This window comes from Halichoerus grypus, chromosome 1 (assembly GCF_964656455.1).
Source record: "Halichoerus grypus chromosome 1, mHalGry1.hap1.1, whole genome shotgun sequence".
In the NCBI taxonomy this organism is placed as follows: domain Eukaryota; kingdom Metazoa; phylum Chordata; class Mammalia; order Carnivora; family Phocidae; genus Halichoerus; species Halichoerus grypus.
Genome location: NC_135712.1, coordinates 16,012,125 through 16,038,834, shown reverse-complemented (window position 1 = coordinate 16,038,834; position 26,710 = coordinate 16,012,125). Strand labels below are relative to the sequence as shown.

Here is a 26,710-nt window from a genome sequence, read left to right as displayed (position 1 = left end):
CAAAGTCTGCCCCCTTTTTTCTCATGTAGTCTTTCTTTAAAGGGTGCTTTTGGGGTGGCTCAGTCGGTTAAGTGGCTGCCTTAGGCTCAGGTCATGATTCCGGGGTCCTGGGATTGAGCCCCATGTCAGGGTCCCTGCTCAGAGGGGAGTCTGCTTCTTCCTCCCCCTCCCCAACCCTGTGCTTGTGCTCTCTCTCTCAAATAAATAAATAAAATCTTTTTTAAAAAGGGTGCTTTTGGGGCATTTGACATCTTTATAATGATAAATAACTCAAGATTTAGAAATTAACTAGTGAATAAATTAGTTGTTGGGGTCCAAGACTCACACACAGGAATTTGGCACTGAAATTCATTTTGAACAATAGCATAAAAATTAAGGATTCTTTCAAGGATCTGGCACTAACTAATTATATGTTGATGCAAAAACTGAAATATTATTCTGTTTTCTGTACATGTCCGTGAAATACAATATAAGCATTCTGAATGATTTAGACCAGTTCTCTAACTGGCAGCAACCTCCCTGTCACTCACAGATCGACCTCCATAATAATAGGCATGCTAATACCAGCAATAATAATAAAAACTATGGCAGCCAAGTCTTACTGATTCCTTAACATGTGCCAGACACTGTGTTAGGTCTTTTACCTATAAATTTTTAAATTTATTTTTCATACCACCACATACAGTGGGGTATAATTATACCTATTTTATGGAATAACGGTTCATGCTTTCTTTTCTCTAAGTCCTTCTTTTTTAATAAAGAAAAGGAAACTTTAGCCAAACAAGTTTTATTGAATGATCTGAATTATAGTATTTCAAAAGCAGCATGGTTCAGTGAACTAAATAGCAATCCGTTTTTGGCTCTGGTTTCCTCAACGACTTGGCTTCTTTCCCCCTCAGTTTTAAGTTATGAATAGCTTTACATAATTGCTGTTGCTTAATCTCTGTGCAATGCTTCGAGAAATCTCTTAAGGTATAAAACCCTAATTATTCCTCTTTTTATGAGTGAATTGGAAAGGACTTGAGTGCTTTGCTTTAACAGACAGATTTGGAGTCTGGAACTGTTGACTTCTAGCCATTCAGAGAGAAAACATCTGAAAGAGTAATGCAATGAAATTACAAAACAACAGCGTTTGGGTAACTGAGATACTATCTGGACTACCCACGTTGGAAAATGATGTTCACACTTACCCCCCTCTTTGCACTCATCCTCCTCTTCTTCTTCACCTCTGTTCTCTTTATTGACTTTATATGATTAAAGAGTCATTTAGTACCTGACTGTACAAAGAAATATGCTGAGTTTGACTTTCTCGATAGCATACACTCAGGAACTCATTTTAATATATGTTGCATTTATTTTACGGATGACTCTTTTTTGTTGTCCTATAGTTACGGTTCTAAACTCTGTCTTGCTCTGCATTTTTATTTCCTCATTTTGCATTGTGGCAAAAGGAAAACAAAAAGCAATCACTACACCAAGGACACGCTCGCAGTAAAGATGGTTTCCCCCAGGACTGACTGTGAGCTTTCTCCACCCCACTCATAGAGAGGGTTAGAATAAGGAAGTAGCACGAGTCATTACGATTGCCACACATTCAGGAAAACCCCTGCTCTGTCTTCCTCTCTACTCTGGGTGACAGGAGGTAAAATTTCAGAACATATGTTCAGGAGTTTTCTGTAGGAATGCAGCATTGATTTGATTAAAAACAACATTAGAAAGGACCCACATAAAAAAATCTTCAAAGAGCAGAAGAATGGGTCTGATCTAAATTTGCTTATAAGCTAGTTGTTTGGAAGTGGGAATGCAGTTGCCATTTCTTACACATCCTCTAAAATTGCTCCTAGATTAGCTCACCCAAGCATATCCCACCCCCACGTGGCTGACATATATATAGTATTGTTTCTGTGGGGAAGACACATTTGGCTTTCCAGTTTGATTACCAGGGACATGTTCAATGAAATGAAAAGACAGCTTGCAGAATGGGAGGTAATATTTGTAAACCATATAGTTAATTTTATATATGGTGTGAGGTAGGGGGTTCAATTTTATTCTTTTGCATCAGTTGTTCCAACACTATTTGTTGAAAAGATTATTGTTGTTGTGTATGTGTGTGTGTTTAAAGCTGGTTCTTCATTTTATTTTTTGTCTAACTAAAGAACAGTTTTTCTTTAGTCCTTAAGGACTTAGCTCCTTACATGGGCTTTGATGGAAGTTGTGGGGTAGCACCTTTGGGTCTAAATCAGAGTGGGGGTGTTTGGTCCTTCCATGCTTCATGAGAGCAATTCCTGACTACCTTGTGTGAATGGCACAGTTCACACAGTGATGTAGATTCATACACAGCTTAGGAAGCATATAGGCATCAAAGACACTTGCTATGGAAATGTCTCTGAAGGCAGTGGCCTCTACTATGTTATGAATAATGAACTTCTTAATGGCCTTACCCTTGGGCACACAACAGGCAGAGTTGGTGCAGCAAACAGCCTGCACTTGGCCAGAGCCCTTTCTGGCATGGCCATTATTCCTTCTTTTCTTGGTTATCTTAGAAGCAAGGACCCAAGAGAGTGAAAAGATTATTGTTTATCCATTGAATTATACCAGTACATAATTGTCTTTATGACTTTATTACTGTAGCTTTGTAATAAATAATTTTGAAACTGGGAAGTCTAAATCCTACAAGTTTGGGGTGCCTGGGTGGCTCAGTCAGTTAAGCATCTGACTCTTAATTTTGGTTCAGGCATGATCTCAAGGTTATGAGATGGAGCCCTGTGTTGGGCTCTGCACTGGACCTGGAGTCTGCTTAAGATTCTCTCTCTCCAGTTGTGGAGAAAGGGGAACCCTCTTACACTGTTGGTGGGAATGCAAGTTGGTACAGTCACATTGGAAAACAGTGTGGAGGTTCCTCAGAAAATTAAAAATAGAGCTACCCTATGATCCAGCAATTGCACTATTGGGTATTTACCCCAAAGACACAGATGTAGTGAAAAGAAGGGCCATATGCACCCCAATGTTCTTAGCAACAATGTCTGCAATAGCCAAACTGGAAAGAGCTGAGATGCCCTTCAACAGATGAATGGATAAAGAAGATGTGGTCCATATATACAATGGAATATTACTCAGCCATCAGAAAGGATGAATACCCAACTTTTACAACAACATGGATGGGACTGGAGGAGATTATGCTAAGTGAAATAAGTCAAGCAGAGAAAGTCAATTATCATATGGTTTCACTTATATGTGGAACATAAGGAATAGCATGGAGGACATTAGGAGAAGGAAGGGAAAAATGAAGGGGGGGAAATTGGAGGGAGAGATGAACCATGAGAGACTATGGACTCTGAGAAACAAACTGAGGGTTTTAGAGGGGAGGGGGGAGGGGGAGGGGCTAGCCCGGTGATGGGTATTAAGGAGGGCATGTACTGCATGGAGCACTGGGTGTTATACGCAAACAATGAATTGTGGAACACTACATCAAAAACTAATGATATACTGTATAGTGACTAACATAACATAATAATAATAAAAAAAAGATTCTCTCTCTCCCTCACCCTCTGTCCCTGCCCCCCCCACCTCCCCACCTCCTCTGGCCTGTGCATGCTTGCATTCTCTCAGGGGGAAAAAAAATCCTACAAGTTCCTTAATCTTTTTGAAGACTGCTTTGGATATTGTGTTTCCATATAAATTTTAAGATCAACCTGTCAAATTCTGCAAAAAAATAACAGCTGGCACTTTGAGGGGGATTGGGTTGAATGAATAGACCAATTTGTGGAATATTGCCATCTTAACAATAATAGTGCCTTCTGATCCATGAATATGGGATGTTTTTCCATTTATTTAGGTATTCTTTAATTTCTTTCACTGACATTTTGTAGATTTGCAGTATATAAATCTTGTGTTTTAAAAAATTTATTTCTAATTTTTTTCTTTTGTAAATGGAATTGTTTTCTTGATTGTGTTTTGAATTATTCTCATACTTTCCTTTAATTCTTTAAATATAGTTTCCTTTAGTTCATCAGGTAATTTAAACTCTTTGTTTAAGAAGTCCAAAGTCTGGACTTTGTTAGGGATAATTGACTGGTTGTTTTCTTTTGCCTGGGCTATACATTCCTGTTTCTTTGTGTGTCTCATATTTTTCTGCTCTAAACAATATACTGTGGCAACTCTGGAAAACAGATGCTTTCCCCAGGGTTTGTTGTTGTTGCTGTCTTTTGTTTTTGTTGTATTGTTGCTGTTTGTTTATTCATTTGTTTAGTGACTTTCCAGCACTCTTTCTGTAAATCCTGTGTTATTTGTGATATGTGGCCATTGAAGTCTCTGCCTGGTTAGCTTGGTGGTCAGCTAATGATTAGACAGAGATTTCCATAAATGCTTTGAACCAATAACTTTCCCAGCCTTTGTGTGTTGGCCTATATCTTCAGTGATCTTGCTGGCCTTAGCTTGTGCAGAGCCTCAAGGCAAGCTAGAGATGAGAGATTAGGACCTTCTTAAGTCTTTTCTGTGTATGCACACAGCCCTGCACATGTTCTTCTAGATTTCCAAGAAAGCCTGTGAGCTTTTCAAAGTCCCTTACAGACTTTGCCTTCCCCTGTTCTTTTTAGGTGTTTTGATTAGCCCCATTTAGTAACATCATCTCAGGCAGCTGCAATGTTAAAACAATTGTCACTGATTTTTTTTTTTTCTTTCAAATTCCCTAGAATCAAGGATGTTGGTACAGAGCATGTTCTGAGTCAGGTCAAATATAGACATGTCTTGAGAATGGGGATTTTCAATAAACTTGCCATAAGCTGGTCAAATGTTGACAATTATGGGGATTTTGGGAAGTTCCAAACCCATCCTACCCTCTTCAGTTAGACTGCTGGTTTGCATGGCTATCACAGTTTTTGGTCCTCAAGGCTACCATGAAGCTGGGGAGGGGAAGGTGGTTCTTACCAAGATTCAGCCATTTTTCTTGATAAACATGATTTGGAATTTTGTAATTCTTTAGTTAATGTCCAGAATATGGAAAAATTAATTTTGACATTTGCCCGAGTTTTACTGCAGATTTTTGTAAGTCCTTATTCTGCCATTCAAAAAGCACTCTTTCCTTTTCTTTTTTTTAGGAGGTTAAAAGACAATTTTTTTTAAAGGTAAAATCATGATACTCAAATCAATACAAATATTAAATAAGCACATGCCAAAGATTTTATTTAACTCATTTATTTAACTCATTACAAGTTGTTACAAATTCAAGAGGGTATTGAAAGAACACACATGCATACACAGGCATTTGAGAATACTGTCTAGGTTTACGTATGATGTATATTTGGTTAGTACTGACAGCCCAACAACCAATTGTATTTTGCAGATCCCAATTCACTCGCATTTCTTCAGAAAACAATCATTTGCATTATGATCAGTTTTCTACCACTTTCAGAGTTGTAAAATAGCTGAAAGACAGTGAAAGCAAAGATGCATTAGAAGGGTAGATGGACATACAGTTTGGCTTGGAAAAAAAAAAAAAGAAGGGTAGATGGACAGGACACGTGGTCATCTTTTTTGACCCCCATCAAAGTCTTTCACAGTTTTTCCTGACGCAGGAGTGGAGGGCACAGGAATGGCACACAGACATGTGGTCAAGGGGGCTGTTTATGACCCCACCTTTGGAGATAATTTCTTTTATGTGACCCAGACTCTTCATCTGTGAGGGAAAGGGAATGGCCCAAGTGATCACTAAGACTCCTTCCATTCCAGCAGTGTTCTTTAAAGTGTGGATCTTGGGCCGCCAGTGGGGGCATCACCTGAAAACTTGTTAGAAATGCAAATCCTCAGGCTCCATCCCAGTCCAACTGAATCAGAAACTCCAGGGTGGGTCCCAAGAATCTGTTTTAATAAGCTCTCCAGGTGATTCGGATATAATTACATTTTGAGAACCATTACATCCCAGGTTCATGAGAAGGATCTTTGATATCAGGGCAATTCACTTATCATAAGAGTATATTTGTTACTTCCTCCTGAAGTTGGGAATCATCCAATTCTACATTTGTGTAAAAGAGAAAGTCAGTTTGGTTGAAGCTTCTTTGCTCTAGGCAAAACTTCAATCTACTATTTATTTCAACATAACCAGTTTAAAGAGATGTCAGAGAAGTATTTCTTGAAGCTTTGGGTTTCACATATTTTATACAGTTAGAAGATCTCTCCCAGTTGTTATGGCAGACAGAGAGGAGATGAGTCTTCACAGATCTTATGCTGGAAAACATTTCCTCTTGCTCCTTGCATGCAAAGGCAGTGATCACAAGGCACTGTATGGCATGACTGGAAAACTTCTCTTTAAACTGTGTCTCTGGGTGGGGCACTTCTGCTCTTACTTATGATGAGCCATTCTGTTTCTGTTCAGTACACAGAGGACTAGTCTGTCCTGTTTGCCACTATCATTTCTTTAGAGGGTACAGCTATGCTGTGCCATATGAAAGGGTGGTTTTCAAACATCTTACTTCTATAACATGCCTTCTGTACATTCTCAGCATCATGCTCTTTCCAGTGTTTTCTACACTAGTATTCTCTGTTTAGCTCCGTCTGATTGACTCGTATAAAGGTCATCATAATTTCTGACCCGTTGCCTTGACCATCTTTGAAAACTCTTTCCCTTAAGTATAGGTCACCAGTTACACTGACCAAAGTAGTATCTATGAACTTAAGAATCACTGAGACTTCAGAACTTGTCAATACATCATTATTCACCTTGTAGACAAGTTTCTCCAGGAAGTATTAATAGTTTAGGAAGAAAGCATTATGTGTGGTCAATTCTCTCTCTTGAAGATTCATAATGTACAATGTGTTAAAGGCTCTGAGAGTCTTACAGTAGAGAAACTTATCTGTGTTTGACTCAACATTTTCCAAACTTCTTTGAGCCTGGAACGTTTGTACTACTGGCATATCTAATGCTATCCAGCTTGGGAGGGACAGGTGTAGAAGATTGAGTTGATGTACAAGACCAGATATTTCACAGAGTTCGATTTCATTCATTTATGATCAAATGAGGGGAACTATTTGAGGGCCAATCTTAGACAACAAAGCATCAGTGTAAATGTGAATTATGTCCTGATGTTAGTAGTTGAATCTACCGTGGCTTTATTACTCAAAACCTGGGAGCCTTTTAGAAATGCAGAGTCTCAGGCCCTAATCTAGATTTGTTTCATCAAAAGCTTCATTTGGGTGAGGTGTGATTCCCATGCATTTTTAAGTCTGAAAAGCACTGATTACAGCATTTTCCCCTGTTATTTCCTTTTCTCACTGCCTACTCCATCCAGAATTCCTTGGGATGCTTCCCTTTCCGGAAATTCAAAATCTTTGCCATTATTTTTATGCAAACTTTTGTTTCTCTTACCCTTCTCTGAATTCCAATATCCTATGTGGTTTGTTTTATACCAACATTATGGCTGGGTCTGGGAAAATTCTGTGAGGATCATAGTAAACTTTTGAAAATTAATAACATTCCCTAAATTGTGGAACACTATTAATTAGTTTTCTAAAGTCGGTCTCTCTAAGTCTTTCTTTAATTGTAGGAAAGGGTGGGGAGTGTGTTAATGATCTCCTTCCATTTAAAAAAGTTCCTAAGAGTTAAAAATATAAATTCTGCATATATTAAAAATAACATTCTTTATCACAATAATTTATTTTCAGACGTCTGACTGTCAGAACCATGCAGTGGTAGCCACAATAAACATTATACAAGGGGCGCCTGGGCGGTTCAGTCAATTAAGTGGCCGACTCTTGATTTCAGCTCAGGTCATGTTCTCAGGATCCTGGGATGAGCCCAGCGTCAGGCTCCCTGCTCAGTGCAGTCTGCTTGAGTTTCTTTCTCCCTCTTCTCTGCCCCTCCTGCTCTGGGCACACACACACTCTATCTCTCCCTCAAAAAAATAAATAAAATAAAATAAAATAACAATGAGAATCTATAGGTTAAATATCAGTTTTTTTTTTCCACTGAAGGCAGATTAAATAACATATTTGGGCTAGACCTTAGCTAAAATATCTGAGATTTGACTACGTTTTCATTAGACAATGAATGTAGGTTTTGATGACCCCGTCCTCCAAGTATTTCCAGAGGAAGCAGTGAGAGGAAAATTTAAATTCTGACAAAGATTTACTCATTTGTTCTTTTGTGGGGAAGAAGAGCTGTATAGTGAAATCTAAAACATTCAAAACTCATAATAGTCCTTGTTCTAAGCAAATACCAGGTCTCTAAGTTTATTAGCCTGTAAGATAACAGAATTCCAAAAATGTTCCGGAAAGTTCTCTTTTCTTCAACCCTTGCACACATATCTATTCATGTCAGTGAATAGAGTAGCCTTAATATTTTAAAACACGTATCATGTAAAAAGGAAGTGAGAATTGCAAATATGGGAAAAGAATGTGATACAAAGAAGTGCATTCCGTGTTTAGCAGAGAAACCATGAAAGCCTCAGAGAACCAGCTAAATGTATGAGGTCACTAACTTAACATTTTAAATTCCCCAGTGCTGAATTATTATGGTTTGCAAGAAATCTGAAAGACATTAAGCTTCTAGGAAAAAGTGTTGCAACTCTGGATTTTTGCCTATCCTTTGACCCTAATAAGGCTGTTTTAAAATAAAGTTATTAAGGGAATTAGGTCTGTCTCTAAAATGAGGAATAATAATTTGTTCTTACAAGCCTCTGATATCACATACCTTCATACTTTACAAAAGTTCAAATTCACTGAGGATTAAAATATTAAGAATTTAGTCATGCAGAGAAAACAGGAGTTGTTTTGTCAGTGTCAAAAATGATTGGCTCTAAACTCTAGAATAGCGTTGTCCAATATTGCTTTCTGTAATGATGACAGTGCTCCATATTTACGTGGTCCAAAATGGTAGCCATAGCCACATGTAGCTCTTGAACACTTGAAACACGGCTAATAGGGTGGAGAAGCTGAATATTTATTTATTTTTACTTTGATTTAAATTTAAAGAGCTACAGTGGGGGGCACTTGGGTGGCTCAGTTGGTTAAACTTCAAATATGTTCAGACTCTTAATTTCAGTTCAGGTCATGATCTCAGGGTTGTGAGATCCAGCCCCTCATGGGGCTCTGCAGTCAGTGGGGAGTCTACTTGGATTCTCTCTCCTTCTTCCTCTGTCAGCCCCCCATGCACACACACTCTCTCTCTCTAAAATAAATAAATTAATTAAAAAAAACAAGTAGTTACAGTGGTCAGTGACTATTGTGTTAGACAATTCAGTTCTAGGAATATTTTCTTTCCATTGTGAATTTAAAATTTACAGCAATATTTTTATTTCTTAATGTTATTTTCTAGGTCACAGATTTAGAAAAAAACCATTTTGTACCTCAGATGAGAACAAATTTTATAATATTTTGCAATGCCATTGCTTAGAGATATTTTCTTGAAAATAATGACATTAAGTGGTCCACTAGACAATGTTGTCCAAGTGATAGAAATGCTTGACATAAAGTCCAAGATAACCCTCACATCTGTAGTCTATGGGGAGGGTTTGACTGGTATACAAAAAAAGGACCAAGGAAAACCTGAGCACAGTGAAGAGAAATCACTGCTGATGCTGTAGGTTTGCCATTTTCTCTTTTTATTTATATTATGTTTTTTTTAAAAAAGATTTATTTATTTATTTTAGACAGAGTGAGAGTGCGCTCATGTGTGTGCAAGTCCAAGAAGGGGCAGAGGGAGAGAGTCTTCAAGTAGACTCCGTGCTGAGGGTGGAGACTGAGGCAGGGCTCAGTCTCATGACCCATGAGATCATGACCTGAGCTAAAACCAAGAGTTGGACAGCTTAACTGCTGAGCCACCCGGGCGCCCCTATTTCTATTAATTCTGAGTGACTTTATCAAGTCCTTTGATTTATCCTTTTCTGACTGGCATTTGAAATTTGAGACTAAGCTAAGTAAAGGACCCAACTTTTATTTAATTTATTTATTTATTTATTTTTTAAAAGATTTTGTTTATTTATCTGACAGAGAGAGACACACAGCGAGAGAGGGAACACAAGCAGGGGGAGTGGGAGAGGGCGAAGCAGACTTCCCGCCAAGCAGGGAGCCTGATGCGGGGCTCCATCCCAGGACCCTGGGATCATGACCTGAGCCGAAGGCAGACGCTTAACAACTGAGCCACCCAGGTGCCCCAAAGGACCCAATTTTTAGGTGTATACACTGCCTACATGCCAGCACCACCAGGGAAGATTGGAGATCATGAACTAGCACGAGTGGTCTGCTAAGAAGCCCCCTGTGAGCTCTTTCCTTATTTTAAATGTAATACTAATTGTGTTTCTTAAAACATCGTCCTTTCATTGGGCCTTTGTTCAAGATTGGATTATAGACCACATAGGAAAACCAGTTTCATTACTTGATAATTATGCTTTAGACAAAGAATCAATTTTTGAACAGGCTGGACGTATTAGGGACCAAAGTGGAAAACAATCCTCTTTTAAGCCCTCTGTCAGCTCTCCTTTCCTGCATATTTGTCTCACAGATCTTGTTTGCAGGTACTCGAAAGTTCAGCCCACAGGTGTGCCAGTCCCTACAGTGGTTCTTTTGAAGAACCATTTGGCATGTGCTATGTACTAAATGTGCCTTCCCCCAGATTCATATGTTGAAGCCCCAAACCCCAGTGTGATGGTATTAGGAGATAGGACCTTTGGGAGGTGATTACATCGTGGGGATGGAGCCCTTATAAGAAGAGACAGGCGAGAACTTGCTTGTGATAACAAACCCAGGAAGAAAGCTCTCATCAGGAGCTGAACTGGCTGGCAACTTGATCTTGGAGTTCACAGCCTCCAAAGCTGTGAGAAATCAGTGTCTGTTGTTTAAACCACCCAGTCTATGATATTTTTGTTACAGCAGCCTGAGTTAAGACAGCTTGAGAAAAGGAGAGAAGCCCTCCTCCCACTCTCCGTTGGGAGGCAAGACTAACATATAAATGTATCCTTAATAATCTTCTTACTCCTACTGTATAGAAGCTGCAGGGAGGTGGTATAGGTAAGTTTCGAGTCATCCCTTAGAGAATCATGCACAGATGTTCTAATGCTTCCCTTTAGGGCTTGAGATAGAGTGTACCATGATAACCTCACTGAACTGAGAGAATTAATTGGCATCTGGTGGAAGCAATCTCAAAATTTGGACGCACAAGATTTATAAAAAGCAAGGAATATAAATACACTAAAAAAGACCTCAGGGATGATGCTCAAAATGGAAAAATACCAATATTCATCTCCTGTTGACCACAAATCACCTCCAAATAGTTGACATTGTGTATACTAGTATGTGGAAAGACCTTCACCAGGTTTTGCATATTACACTTTACCTATAGAATTAAGATGATTTTAAAAAATGGCTAAGCAAAATTGGAATGTGGGAAAGTTTATCTCTGATAACCTCTGCCCACCTGTTCTTTCCTCTTTTTGGTACTATCCCGACTTTCTTCCCTCTGAAACCCCTACCCCTGCCAAACATAGAAACACAAACACACAAACCAGGCACACATTCACAGATCCTACATATGGAAAAACAAGTCCTCAATCTTTTTTTTTTTTTTTTAAAGATTTTATTTATTTATTTGAGAGAGAGAGAGAGAGAAACAGCATGAGAGGGGGGCAAGGGTCAGGGGGAGAAGCAGACTCCCTGCTGAGCAGGGAGCCCGATGTGGGACTCGATCCCGGGACTCCAGGATCATGACCTGAGCCGAAGGCAGTCGCTCAACCAACTGAGCCACCCAGGTGCCCCAGTGCTCAATCTTTATACTTCCTATTTGTTCTCTGGCCTTTTTTTTTTTTTAAAGATTTATTTATTTGAGAGAGAGAGTGGGTGCGCTTGTGTGTGTGTGTGTGTATGTGTGTGTATGCACTCATGCGCACGGGGTGGAGGGTAGTGGGGGGTCGAGGGGCAGAGGGAGAGAATCTTGCAAGCAGACTCCGTCCTGAGCACAGAGCCCCACACAGGGCTCAATCCCATGACCCTGAGATCATGACCTGAGCCAAAAATCAAGAGTCCAACACTTAACCGACTGAGCCACCCAGGCATCCCTCTGGCCCTCTTTTTTTTTAAACATACAATTCATTTAAATCTTCCAGTGCAGTGTCTTATGCTCAGGATATTTCCTGCTCTCCTAAACCCTGACAAGATTTGTGGTCTTTTGTCCTAGGCCCTTAGGTTTTACTTTTTAGTAAGTAGTCAGAAAAAATAATTCCCACTAGGTTCTCAGTAAAAGGAAAGACATTAATGTGTGATACCTTTCAGGTATCAGATGTGCACTCCTAAACAGTACATGGCCTTTGGAAATTAGCTGTGCTAACCTACAGGAGTGCCTCAAAGGGCTGCAATTGAAGGCAGGACGGGAGCTGGTGGAGAAGATACAGACCTTTTCTGTTCTCTTCAATTCACACCATCCAGACAAGTTTACATAGAATTTTTTCTCGGGGGTTATTGAACTCATTGAATTGGTTTTGGGGGTGCAGCCAAAAATGAGACCAAAAAAGCTTTATTTCATCACCTGTTGCATAGTGGCGATTCCCCAGATTTTTACATGTTAAAAAAATATGTTTATATTTTTTACAAGTAGAATTATTAATCAGTAAGTTCTAAGTGGCTTTAAAAAGCATGACTAGAATTTCATGGAGACAAAGACTTCATTTGACACAGGGTTAACAGTAAAGCTTTTAATTGTTTCCTTCAGTCTTTAAATTGCAAGTCCTTGTGAAGTGAACTATGGGAACTCTGTAACGTTCCCTGTCTCCTGGCCTGGTGTGTGCATTATCTCCACAAAGATTGTTACAGCAGAAATGCAAAAAGGAAGAGCCAAATGTTGGCTTTGGACAGCCAGCACAGGCTCTTAAGTCCTCCGGTTTCCTTTTAGCCCTTCCCATCGGCTAGCTGCTACTCGTTCTTTGTCACTTGGCTGCAGCCTGATGTCTCCAGAACGCCTTCTCCAGTTTCCGGTAAGTTCTCCTATTTTGGCTTCATAGCGTCAGAGCACACTTTTATCTCTGTATTGAACACACCTTGAAATTACTCATGTTACCCCTTGCTTGGCAGGAGTCTTGTCTTATTCATCTTTGTAATTCCCCCCTTCTCGCCCCCTCCTAGCGTCTACTTCGGTGTCTACCAAATAGTAGGTTGCTCAATAAATGTTTATTAGATAGAGGGAACTAGGTAGGATTGGGATGTATTCTGAATCACATTTTGCAGTAACAGAACTAAGACTAACCCGGAGTTGGCAAACTCTTGGTAGATGGCCAGATAGTAAATATTTTACACTTTGCACTCCATCCAGTCTCTTTCACAACTTCTCAAGTCTGCCATTATAGCAGGAAAGTTGATAATACATAAATGATTGGGTGTGGCTGTGTTCCAATGCAACTTTATTTACAAAAACAAGTGGCACACAGATTTGGCCTCAGGGATCTAGTTTGCCAGCTCTCGTACTCAACTAAGAATGGTTTACTGACCTCACTTAATTCTACACTTAGAGTTTATTTGTACATGGCTATTTTTCCCCAGAACTCAAAGTATTTTTACATATTTGAATGAGAGTATATTATGGTGGAATAATAGTCTTCTCAGTAGTTTGCTAGTGGCCTAAGGATATAATGTCCAAGCAAAGACGTATAATTTAAAACCAAGAGGAAGCTTCCTCACTAAGAGAAAGCAATTTAAATCCCACTGGGTTTAATGTACTTGTGAGTGGGAAGAAACAATTAATATTGGCTGTTCAAGCAAATAGTACATTTTAAAGAACAATCTGTTCCCCTAGTGTCTCCCAGGTCATCAAGACAATGGACTTTTTAATGGGCAGGAATTATGTACTTAATAAAATTGTAATACTCGCTCTGCTTGTCAGAGGAAGCTCATTATTCACAGATTATGTTTCTCTGTGTCCTCCTGTTCTCCCACTGTTTCTTGACATTAATGATGTTCTCTGGTAGGTCTGTCTCTCACAGGGCTCCACGTGGTCCAAGCTGGATCTTGGCTTATATGGCTCTCTGCTAAGATTAAGGCGTGGGGGTGGCAGGAGAACAGACTCCAAGATCTCTAGGATCCCATTCAGTTCTCAAATGTGTAAACTTCTTTTTCCTCTCTAAAGCCTCTTTTCCATCTCAAACCAGCTCTGGCCTTGGCACATATCCTACATTTAAATTAGCTGTGCCTCCTCTGAACTCCAATTGCCTCTTTAGGCTATAGCACATATGGCAGAGTTAGCTTGAATATTAATCTGATTTCTGTGTATTTCCCCTTCTTTCTGTGTTTTACCTTCACTTGAACTCCGGGGAATCCCCAGACTTTAATCAAACACCAATGCAAGCATTTTCAGATGCTTACTTATAAACACCTCATAAGTTTGGGGCTGAGGCTGTGAGAAGGACAGAGGAAGGGCAACGGGGCTGTGAAAGGAAGGTGTGGAGGGACAGACTTGCCCGAATGGAGCCAGGGAAGTGAAGGAAGGACCAGGATATAGAGGGAGTCAGCACCATAATTAGTTTGAGATCCATTTGCCCTCAGGAACCACTTGCTCTTAGGAACAAATGGTTACTGCCCATGGAAAACCCACCATCTAAAAGTACTGGGCCTTTATTTGTGCCCTGGACAAAGGTGGAATACTTGCAGGGGAGAGAAAATATTTTTTCCTACTACTCTCCTAGGTTCTCTGGCTGAGGCCCTATAAATTGGGTAGATGAAAGACACATTAATAAGAGAAAAATAGCTTGTGGGCAGCCCTTGGTCCTGGTGGCAGTGGGGGTTGCAGGTCTTCTGGGGTAGGTTTCCCCCATCACTCCCCCATGGAGGAGGTGGAGAGCATAGCTGTGGGCCTGGATGCTCTCACCTCTTACTGCACAGGGACAAAGGCACTAGCCACCCAAGCTCAAGAGGGGGAAGCCCATGTGGCCCGTATGGGCCTGTGAGTGGAAGTGACCAGGGCCATATAGCAGAGGGGCAGCTGCATGATTGGCCTCCAACTGGGGCCAGAGCTACTCTGCCAGGGTTTAAAATTTTAAATGAGAATACAGAGCATTATTTATGAGGAAATGAGAGTGAATAATTCATCTCTAACCTCTTCCAGGCTTTTTTCATAAGAGAGACCATATTAAACTTATATATTCAAAGACTGACTAATCCTGCCTCCAGCACTAGTGGTTTCTCTGTTTTGTGATCCACAAGAACTTTTTCAGTAACAAATGAAATGGTCCAGGGGCATGGAAAATATGACTTTTACATTAGTCTGGGATTGGCTGTGCTGGGATTGGCTGTGAGCTCCAGCATTTTCACTGAAGGGAGTTTCAGTTTGGGAAAAAAAAAAAAAAAGGGTCTTTTGTGCTTTGCCAGGAAAGGCTCCATGAGACCAGGTCAAGGTGGCCATGCATATCGTAACGGTTGGTTGTAGTGGGTTGGATTGCTATCAAGTATGTATACAGAACATTTGAAGAAAATATTATAGTTGTATATTAAATATTTGCACACGCTAGTACAGCCTCATATTAGCACATTTTAAAACTTTAAATAAGTCCTTGTTTTTTTTTTTTTTTTTTTTTTTTGAGAGAGAGAGAGAGAGAGAGCATGGGGGGGGCGGGTGCAGAGGGAGAGAGAGAATCTTAGGCAGGCTCCAGGTCCAGCACGGAGCTGGAGGTGAGGTTCGATCTCACCACCCTGAGAGCATGACCTGAGCCAAAATCAAGAGTCTGACACTTAACCAACTGAGCCAACCAGGTGCCCCTATAAATCCTTGTTTTTTTAATGAACAAAACACAAAATATGTAAAATTTAAGCCAGTAAAAGTCATCTAGCAGTTGAATAGTTTATTTAATTCAAATGAGAAGACTTTCTTTTACCTCTCTGATTAAAACATGTCTGATATAAAAAAAAGAAAAACAAATAGAAGTTTATTAACATGTGCATCATGCTTACATATGGGAGCACTCAGAGGTGAGTAACTCAAAGGTTTGGTTAGAACTTGGGCTTATATAGCCTCTTAGCAAAGGAACAATATATTTTTAGAAAAGTGACAAGACAAAGAAAAAGGACTTTTGAATTTTCATGGCAGCAAATTGTGGGAATGCAGATAAATGGGAAACTAATGGTAGATAACGCTAGTTCTATCAAGGTTCATGATGTAGTTTGCTCTGGTGCCATCTCCAGGCTGATAAGGGTCTAAAGTCATCTCTGTGATTAACTCTTAACTTCTTGTTCTCTTGGAGGAGGCAGGTCCTTTGTAAGTTTATGTCCTTCTTTTAGGCAAATAGGAGAGGGCAGAGAGCTTTTCTTACATCTACTTCCTCTCATTTGCCTTTAACTCAAAATAATCTTTATGCCAGAGTGACGTATTTGGGGGTGGCATATTCTGCCACCATACAGTCAACTTGTCAAAACAGGAAGTGGGAAAGAAAACCATGGTGTCCTAGCCTAGATGGATCAGAATAGTTGGGAATTTCCCTGTGAGATGGAACAAATGTGGACCCACTACCATCATTACACATTCTGCTTGGCTGCTAACATTTGTTATTTCTTGTGTATTAGTCTTGTTTTTAATTACTTTTCTATTAAAAAAATTTCTTCATCTCAAAGTGGGTAGAATAAGACCAACCTTGCAGAGTTATTGTAGGGATAAGTGAATGTGTGTAAGGCTTGTGAAATTATTCCGTTATACCAAAATAAGGAATTTTTATTAAATCAAAAGCTCTCTAAGGATCAAGTTTTATTCTTCTCTTATACCACATGATGACTCATGTCAGAATATCATCAAGATATGAAGTTTATGGAAAGTGGTTCCTGAATTTTCATCATATTGCTATTATATTCATGAGTCATTGAGGTTACAAAATTCTTCCTGCATTGAATGTTTTCACTCTTCCTTCAGGCTTCAACTCAAATGTCCCTTTCTCTGTAATCCCTTTGTCAACATTCCTCTGCCCCAGCCTCCCCCGTTCTGTTCATTCCTCTCTTATATACATCACATTGTGTAATTATCTATTTACATGTCTGATTCTCCTGCTAGTTTATGAGCACTTGGAGGAGAGAAAAACAGAGCCCATGTTTTGTTCACCTTTGTATCCCCAACATTTGCACCATCTGACAGCAAATATGCTCCATGCAGTCCTGTAGCTTCTGGAACTCTGCTGATGTTTGTAGGGCAATCAAAATTTAGAACTCTGATAAGAGCAGTTGAATGTTCCTTAGCCTATAAATGCAACTTGGAATTAAAGACATCTGGTCTAGTGTAAAAAAAAATCTCAAGTGGTCTCCATTTTCCATTCTTGTCTCCTTTCACTCATTTTCCAAGTACTGCCAAAGAGAACATCTTCAAACAAATCTATTCATCACTTTCTTGATTAAAACTCTTTAATATCTTCTCCTTGCTGAGGGATAAAGTTAAACTTTTTAGGATGACACAGGACCCTACATAACTTGATCCTGTCTACCTTCCAGGACTTATCTCTCTCTCTCTTTTTTAAAGATTCACTTATTTGAGAGAGAGACAGAGACAGAGACAGAGAGATAGCAGGGTGGAGGGGCAGAGGGAGAGAGAATTTTAAGCAGTCTCTGTGCTGAGCACAGAGCCTGATGCGGGGCTCCATCTCACAACCCTGAGATCATGACCTGAGCTGAAAAGTGTCCAATGCTTAACCGACTGTGCCACCCAGGCATCCCAGGACTTATCTCTTGATGTCTCTTCTCCATTCTCTCCCCATATTTCCCCACACCTTTGCCCCCCACCCCACCTGCCACTGTAGAGATTCTGAGCTCCAAGTAATATCTAAGTGAACCATGCTGCATTATATTAACCTCTGTTCTTTGTCTTTTTTTCATCATCATCTTGTTCTTTCACTGTTGTTTCTATTCCCACTTTTATCTCCTTGATTATTTAAACTTCACTTATTTTATAGTCTTGTTCACATCTATTATATCTAGTTTTTGTAATGTGAATTTTCCATTTGTAATGTTTACTGACTCTCTCTCACAATGGTGGATTGTTTCCAAGAGTCTGTGTGTGTGTGTGTGTGTGTGTGTGTGTGTGTGTGTGTGTGATTTTTTAATATATTTCATTGTGAGATCATCTTCAGTAGGGGTTGATTTTTCCCCCATGGGAGTAGTGCCCTCCGTGGTGGAAATACCTGTTTCGCCAGTTATCCAGTGGTTTCATGGGTCTCAGACCAGCTTTATGTTAATGTCTTAGCATGGGATTTTGATGGGGAAAATATAAATTGGACGCTTATATGCAAATGTGCCTTAGGTGTGGGGTTTTCAATTTTTCCCCACCCTGAGTTCCAGGCAGATGGCAAGTTTTCTTGCTACTTCTCCAGGCTGGTGGGGAGAATTTTCTTAGTTCCCTTTTCCTAGATGGGCCCAGCTAAGTGCAGAGATCTCAGTTCCAACTCTCTACCTCACATGGGCTGTATTCTTCTCTTTTTCCTGCTGGAAACACTCAGCCTCTCTAAGGAGGGCTAACAACCCCTGAGAAGTTGCTATATCAGTTTCATTTACTACTCTGCATTGGGTTGTCCCCTTCATTTCTTGAAACTATGGGCTGTTTTCCTTTTTTCAAGCTTGGCTATTGTTTCTTATGCTATTTTATCTAGCATGTGGAAAAATCTGTGTCAGTTTTTTCCACTAGGTTGCTGGAAGGGCTCTGTTTACCCACTGAGGTTGTCCTCACGTCCTTCTTTACGTGTAATATTCTGCCCTCTAACTCAGACCCAGATGAACTTTGCTCTTCTTTCAGTACCCAGCTCAGGCATCCCTTCCTCAATGGAGATTTTCCTAACCCTTCCTTCCCCAGGGTGAAGTTTGTCTTTCCCTCACGCACACCTCCACTGTGCTCTTCATTCTTCTACCATAGACCTGAGACATTAATGTGCTTGGTAACATATATGACTCTCTCTTCTTCTCTGATGGTTGTATTTTATTTATCTTTGTGTCCTCAGAGTCTTGCACTATACAAGGTCCATAATACGTGTTCAATACATGCCAGATGAATAGATGAATAAATGAATGGATACATAAAGTGAGTGGGTAAGGAATAACAAAATTTAATAGTGTATCTGTCTTTGCCTCTATGCCAGGTTTCTATAGTAGCCTATTTCTGTAAAGACATTAAGAAAATCAAATTTAAACAAAGCATTTTATCCTGATAAGAAGTAAAATATCAGATGTGCAATAAGACTAATAGCAGCAATCACAGTTAGTGCTCACCATATGCCAGGAGCATTAAATTCACACATCTAATTTTTACAACAATTTTTTGAGGCAGATACTTTTACAGATCAGGAAACTGAGTCACTGAAAGGTTAACTTGACCCAGCTCATAAATAACTTGGCCAAGCTCATAAATGGCAGTCCTGGGATTTGCACTCAGGTACTCTGGCTCCAGAGGCCATGCTTGTTACTATAATATTAGACAGACTGTTAATACCAATGAAAGAGACATGTTGAAGTTTCTGGATCCAAGTTTTTTTAAAGCAATTATTTTTAAGTCCAAAGTAAATAGTTGTTTTCTAATGACAGCTCAGGATCTTAAAGCCATACTACTTGGGAAGTTTACAACCTCACCCAGTAAATTATCTCTATATTTAACTGATCAGTCTAAAAATCCTTCTAGAATTGAATTCAGATCTCAGACATTGCTGTTTAAACACCTGCCTTCCTTATTTATAGGTGAGAAAAAAAAAAGAACAAATATAGCAACCTTCTCCTTGTGTTCCTGGAATGAAAGTTGAGGCTTGATGAAAAATTATTTAGTAGTACAAACTTTTTTTTTTTGAATCTAGAAAGCACCTAAATATTTTGGATATACTGATACAAATACACCATGGCCCTTACTCACTCTTGTCTTTAACACTGACCACAATGTCAGAATCAAGACATCCTGCAGCAGAACAACGTGCCTCACTGGTCCAGCCATTCCGACTCCCACATTGGCTTTGGGTGGTTACCACCATGTTTATCCTTGTGGCTGCTGACCGCAGTGATTCCTGCATTGCTAATATGATCTCATTCTCTTATCTAAATTCCTTTAATGGAAATCCATGGAGAAATGATGACTTCCTCACTGGCTATAAGCAAAATGGGAATAAATTTTTAGAGTGGCAGAAGTTTCTTAGGGTTATGAAAGAATACGCTAAAGAGAGATAAGCAACTTGAGCGGTTACTAAAAATACCCAGCATGCATGGGACTGAGATATGTGAGGTTATGTGCAGCTGAACAAACAAAATGATATTTCTGTAGGGACCCTAAGTGTTTGGTGCTTTGCTTCTGATGACGCACCTTACTATTTAAGGAGTGCAGGAGAATTATCCTATCTGAAGTCCAGAATAGATTTTTCTCTTCAAGAGAAATTTATTTTTAAATATTTGAATGGCCCTTGAGTAAAATATATCTATCATAAAAATTATCCAACAAGTTACATTGCCACCAAGGTGACACGGTCTAAGAGCCATGACGAGATCAGAAAAATAGATGTAATCAGTACAGTACACGGAACTTCATTTTTTTCTTCAAGAAACTGCTTCTAATACAGTGACAGTAATTTCCAGGAAATGGATGGTTATTGAGATGAGATTACTCGTGAGAGATAATGTGGATTATTCAGGTGAAAAGTTTTTCTTGTCTTCTTTTTGGCCTGAACTACTATATTTAGATGAATGTTCAAATAGATGGTAAAAGTTATCACAGGTATTAAAATTTAAATAACTGGCATTTAATTAATGATTGGCAACCTTGTTTAAGGTGTTCTGGCCACACATAGAATTGTAGTACGATTTTTCAAGGATTAAGAAAGAAATCATACCAAAAGACGATATCTGATAAATGGTTCAGGCGGTTTGAGTTCATGTTTGAACAAGTATCAGGCAAAAGATTTATTGTTTTAGAAATAATCTCCCTGTAAAAGATATCTGAGTTGTTTATGAGTTACTGGCACTTTCTTATAAAGCTCCAGTTGTTGCTTTTCTCAGAGAACTGGGAAGTCCCTTTTGACTTTGGTTGTGTTTGATGGACAGCACTCCATCTACAGAGACTGGGTGATCTCTTTTCTCGCTGAAGGACAAAAACTGGAGCGTACACAGCGATTGGACACAGAGGCCTCCATGAAAGGATTTTCTCACCCCAGTGCTCTCCTGAAATTCGCTATAATTCTTTAGTTTGGGAACTGGATACCTGTCAAGATGACTCGGAAAGAAAAACACATTCTTTGATTTTGCAAGGATGTATTTTTAGGGTCAGATGATATGAGAGGGTATCACGCAGTATCAGGATAGTTGACCTGAGTTGACCAAAGAACATAAGCTGAAAAACAAAAACAGAGGCCTATTTTAAAGTGTAGCTGACACTATACAGAAAAATAGCAGGTAACTCAGGGAAAAAGCAGAGAAGTCCAATTGGCAGATTTGGAGAATATTGAACCTAACATGACAGATCGTAATGGTAACACAGTCAGTTTCTACTCTGAAGTTATTCGGTTCCGAGTGACATCAATGGGCAAGAGTATTTTTCAGTGACCATTTTAAAGAAATGCAGTCATACACATTTTTTGGGGTATGTGGTTATAAAAGAGTTAAAAAGCAACAGTGATGGAATATGTTAATCCTATAGCATGGAAAATAATCAAGTAATTTTTAAAGATAAAAAATTTTTCAAAAAAATAAAGTAAAAAAAATTTTTCAAGGTTATTTGAATTGAACTGCTAGGGAAAATAAACAGGTGAAACAGAAAATAAATGAATTTTAGACTGATTTTCCTTTTTTTAATTGTGTTTTTAAATGTAAATTCAAGTTAGTTAACATACAGTGTACTATTAGTTTCAGGTGTACAATTTAGTGGTTCAACACTGCCATACATCCTCTGGTGCTCATCACAAGTGCCTTGCTTAATACCCATCACCTACTTAACCCATCCCGCCCACCCACCTCCCCTCTGGTAACCACCAGTTTGTTCTTTATAATTAAGAGTCTTTTCTTGGTTTGCCTCCTTCCCCCCACCGCCCTTTGCTCATTTGTTTTGTTTCTTAAATTCCACATATGAGTGAAATCATATGATATTTGTTTTCTCTGTCTTAGTTCACTTGGAATAATACTATCTAGTTCCATCCATGTCATTGCAAATGGCAGGATTTCATTCTTTTTTATGACTGAGTAATATTCCTAGACTGATTTCTTAATCCTCAAAGGTATTTTTCTGTAAAAACTCCTCTTTAAAGGAAAATATATTAAACAAATTTAAAAAGGGAATTTTATGTGTTTTAAAAACAGTATATTTCAATTTTAGATAGTTTTAAAACACACACTAAGAAGATGGGGATTTTATTATAATACATTTATTTTCCTCCCCTCTGTTATAGGGTTAGGAAACTACAACCAAATCTGGCCTGCTGCTTGTTTTTGTAGATGAAGTTTTATTGTAACTTGCTCAATTGCCTGTGCTCATTTGTTTATGTATTATTTATTCCTGCTTTTGAGTTACAGCAGTGAAAGGAGTAGTCCTGATGGGAACAATATGGTCCTGTTTGTTTTGGTAAATAAAGTTTTCCTATTAACACAGGCACATCCTTTTGTTTATGTATGGTCTATTCCTGCTTTTGAACTACAGCAGTGAAATTAAATTGTCTTGACAGAGACGATGGGGCTGGCAAGCCTAAATTATTTACTCTCTTGCTCTTTTTAGGAAAAGTTTATTGATCCCTGTTATATTGTTACTTTTTATATTGTCAAGATGTATAATATCTTCTTTGCAACCACAGTTCCACATTTTTGGTATATTTAGATGCATACAGTGCTCTTCACTAGTCCTCTTTACCATGACTTCTCCAATTTTGAGTTCTTTATTTTGATTCTTTTCTGGATTTCATCAAGTAGTTTCTTCAATAAAAGGTTTTAAGAACTGAATTTCCCTTTTTACATTAAACAACATATACCTGCTACAAATTACTTTAAAACATCTTGGGTAGCTATTATATTCTTTCCTAAAAAACTATGTAGATCAAAATAGTCTGATAGAATTGTAATCCTAGTAGCCACATTAAAAAATGGAACAGGGGCACCTGGGTGGCTCAGTCGGTTAAGCAGCTGCCTTCGGCTCAGGTCATGATCCCAGGGTCCTGGGATCGAGCGCCACATTGGGATCCCTGCTCAGCGGGGAGCCTGCTTCTCCCTCTCCCTCTGCCTGCCTCTCTGCCTACTTGTTCTCTCTCTCTCTCTGTCAAATAAATAAATAAAATCTTTAAAAAAAAATGGAACAGATAAAATTAATTTTAATAGTATATTTTATTTAACCCAATATGTTGAAATATCCTTTTAACATGTAGTCAACTTAAAACTTTCTTAATGAGATTTAAAAATTATTATTATTATTATTATTATAAGAGAAAGAGAGAGAGTGCGAGTAGGGAGGGGCAGAGGGAGAGAGAGAATTTTAAGTAGGCTCCATGCCCAGTGTGGAGCCAAACATGGGGCTCGATCTGAGATAATGACCTGAGCCGAAGTCAAGAGTTGACACTTAACTAACTGAGCAACCCAGGCACCCCTAAATTATTTTTTTTATAGTAAATCATCAAAACCCAGCATGTATTTTATGCTTACAACACAACCCAGTTTCAGTTAGCCATGTTTCAGGTGTTCAAAGGCCATATGTAGCTAGTGACTATCATATTAGACAGCACATTGCACACTACTCTCATTTATAGTTGAGTGTGGAATGTTGCTCTGCAGAAGTCTGAGATCTGTCTGATAATTGTTTTTCTCCTTGGAGGTGATTAGCTTTTCTTTTTTTAATTTTATTTTATTATGTTAATCATACATTACATCAATAGTTTTTGATGTAGTGTTCCATGATTGTTTGTGTAAAACACCCAGTGCTCTATTCAATATGTGCCCTCTTCAATATCCATCACCAGACTAACCCGTCCCCCCACCCCCCTCCCCTCTAGAACCTTCAGTTTGTTTCTCAGAGTCCATAGTCTCTCATGGTTTGTCTCCCCCTCTGATTTCCCCCCCCTTCATTTTTCCCTTCCTGCTATCTTCTTCTTCTTCTTTTTTTAAACATATAATGTATTATTAGTTTCAGAGGTACAGGTCTGTGATTCATCAGTCTTACACAATTCATAGTGCTCACCATAGCACATACCCTCCCCAATGTCCATCACCCAGTCACCCCATCCCTCCCACCCCCACCACTCCAGCAACTCTCAGTTTGTTTCCTGAGATTAAGAATTCCTCATATCAGTGAGATCATATGATACATGTCTTTCTCTGATTGACTTATTTCACTTAGCATAATACCCTCTAGTTCCAGCCACGTCATTGCAAATGGCAAGATTTTGTTCTTTTTGATGGCTGCATAATATTCCAATGTATATGTATATACCAATGTGTATATACATTGATGGACATCTTGGCTCTTTCCATAGTTTGGCTATTATGGACACTGCTGCTATAAACATTGGGGTGCATGTACCCCTTCAGATCACTACATATTTATCTTTGGGGTAAATACCCAGTGGTGCAATTGCTGGGTCATAAGGTAGTTCTATTTCAACTTTTTGAGGAACCTCCATACTGTTTTCAAGTGGCTGCACCAGCTTGCATTCCCACCAACACTGTAGGAGGGTTCCCCTTTCTCCACATCCCCACCAGCATCTGTCGTTTCCTGACTTGTTAATTTTAGCCATTCTGACTGATGTGAGGTGGTATCTCATTGCTGTTTTGATTTGGATTTCCCTGATGTCAAGCGATGTTGAGCACTTTTTCATGTGTCTGTTGGCCATTTGGATGTCTTCTTTGGAAAAATGTCTGTTCATGTCTTCTGCCCATTTCTTGATTGGATTCTTTGTTCTTTGGATGTTGAGTTTGATAAGTTCTTTATAGATTTTGGATACTAGCCCTTTATCTGATATGTCATTTGCAAATATCTTCTCCCATTCTGTTGGTTGTCTTTTGGTTTTGTTGACTGTTTCCTTTGCTATGCAGAAGTTTTTATCTTGATGAAGTCCCAATAGTTCATTTTTGCCCTTGCTTCCCTTGCCTTCGGCGATGTTTCTAGGAAGAAGTTGCTGCGGCTGAGGTCGAAAAGGTTGCTGCCTGTGTTCTCCTCTAGGATTTTGATGGACTCCTGTCTCACATATGGGTCTTTCAACCATTTTGAGTCTATTTTTGTGTGTGGTGTAAGGAAATGGTCCAGCTTCATTCTTCTGCATGTGGCTGTCCAATTTTCCCAACACCATTTGTTGAAGAGACTGTCTTTTTTCTATTGGACATTCTTTCCTGCTTTATTGAAGATTAGTTGACCATAGAGTTGAGGGTCCATTTCTGGGCTCTCTAGTCTCTCCCATTGATCTATGTATCTGTTTTTGTGCCAGTACCATACTGTCTTGATGATGACACCTTTGTAATAGAGCTTGAAGTCCGGAATAGTGATGCCACCTGCTTTTCTTTTCTTTTTCAACATTCCTCTGGCTATTCAGGGTCTTTTCTGGTTCCATACAAATTTTAGGATTATTTGTTCCATTTCTTTCAAAAAAGTGGATGGTATTTTGATAGGGATTGCATTGAATGTGTAGATTGCTCTAGGTAGCATTGGCATCTTCACAATATTTGTTCTTCCAATCCCTGAGCATGGAACGTTTTTCCATTTCTTTGTGTCTTCCTCAATTTCTTTCATGAGTATTCTATAGTTTTCTGAGTACAGATTCTTTGCCTCTTTGGTTAGATTTATTCCTAGGTATCTTATGGTTTTGGGTGCAATTGTAAATGGGATCGACTCCTTAATTTCTCTTTCTTCTGTCTTGTTGTTGGTGTATAGGAATGCCACTGATTTCTGTGCATTGATTTTATATCCTGCCACTTTACTGAATTCCTGTATGAGTTCTAGCAGTTTTGGGGTGGAGTCTTTTGGGTTTTCCACATAAAGTATCATATCATCTGCAAAGAATGAGAGTTTGACTTCTTCTTTGCCGATTCAGATGCCTTTTATTTCTTTTTGTTGTCTGATTGCTGTGGTTAGGAATTCTAATATTATATTGAATAGCACTGGTGATAGTAGACATCCCTGCCGTGTTCCTGACCTTAGGGGGAAAGATTTCAGTTTTTCCCCATTGAGAATGATATTCGCTGTGGGTTTTTCATAGATGGCTTTTATGATATTGAGGTATGTACCCTCTATCCCTACACTCTGAAGGGTTTTAGTCAAGAAAGGATGCTGTACTTTGTCAAGTGCTTTTTCTGCATTTATTGAGACGATCATATGGTTCTTTTTCTTTCTTTTATTAATGCATTGTATCACATTGATTGATTTGCAGATGTTGAACCAACCTTGCAGCCCAGGAATAAATCCCACTTTGTCGTGGTGAATAATCCTTTTAATGTATTGTTGGATCCTATTGGCTAGTATTTTGGTGAGAATTTTTGCATCCATGTTCATCAAGGATATTGGTCTATAATTCTCCTTTTTGATGGGGTCTTTGTCTGATTTTGGGATCAAGGTAATGCTGGCCTCATAAGATGAGTTTGGAAGTTTTCCTTCCATTTCTATTTTTTGGAACAGTTTCAGAAGAATAGGTATTAGTTCTTCTTTAAATGTTTGGTAGAATTCCCCTGGGAAGCCATCTGGCCCTGGGATCTTGTTTGTTGGGAGATTTTTGATGACTGCTTCAATTTCCTTAGTGATTATAGGTCTGTTCAGGTTTTCTATTTCTCCCTGGTTCAGTTTTGGTAGTTT

At 39.0% G+C, this 26,710-nt stretch overlaps 1 pseudogene; it reads right to left on the bottom strand.

The window, feature by feature from the left end:
- Nucleotides 1-2,191: 2,191 nt before the first annotated feature.
- LOC118547672 (small ribosomal subunit protein eS26 pseudogene) overlaps nt 2,192-26,710 on the bottom strand; it is a 37,584-nt pseudogene continuing 13,065 nt past the window's right edge.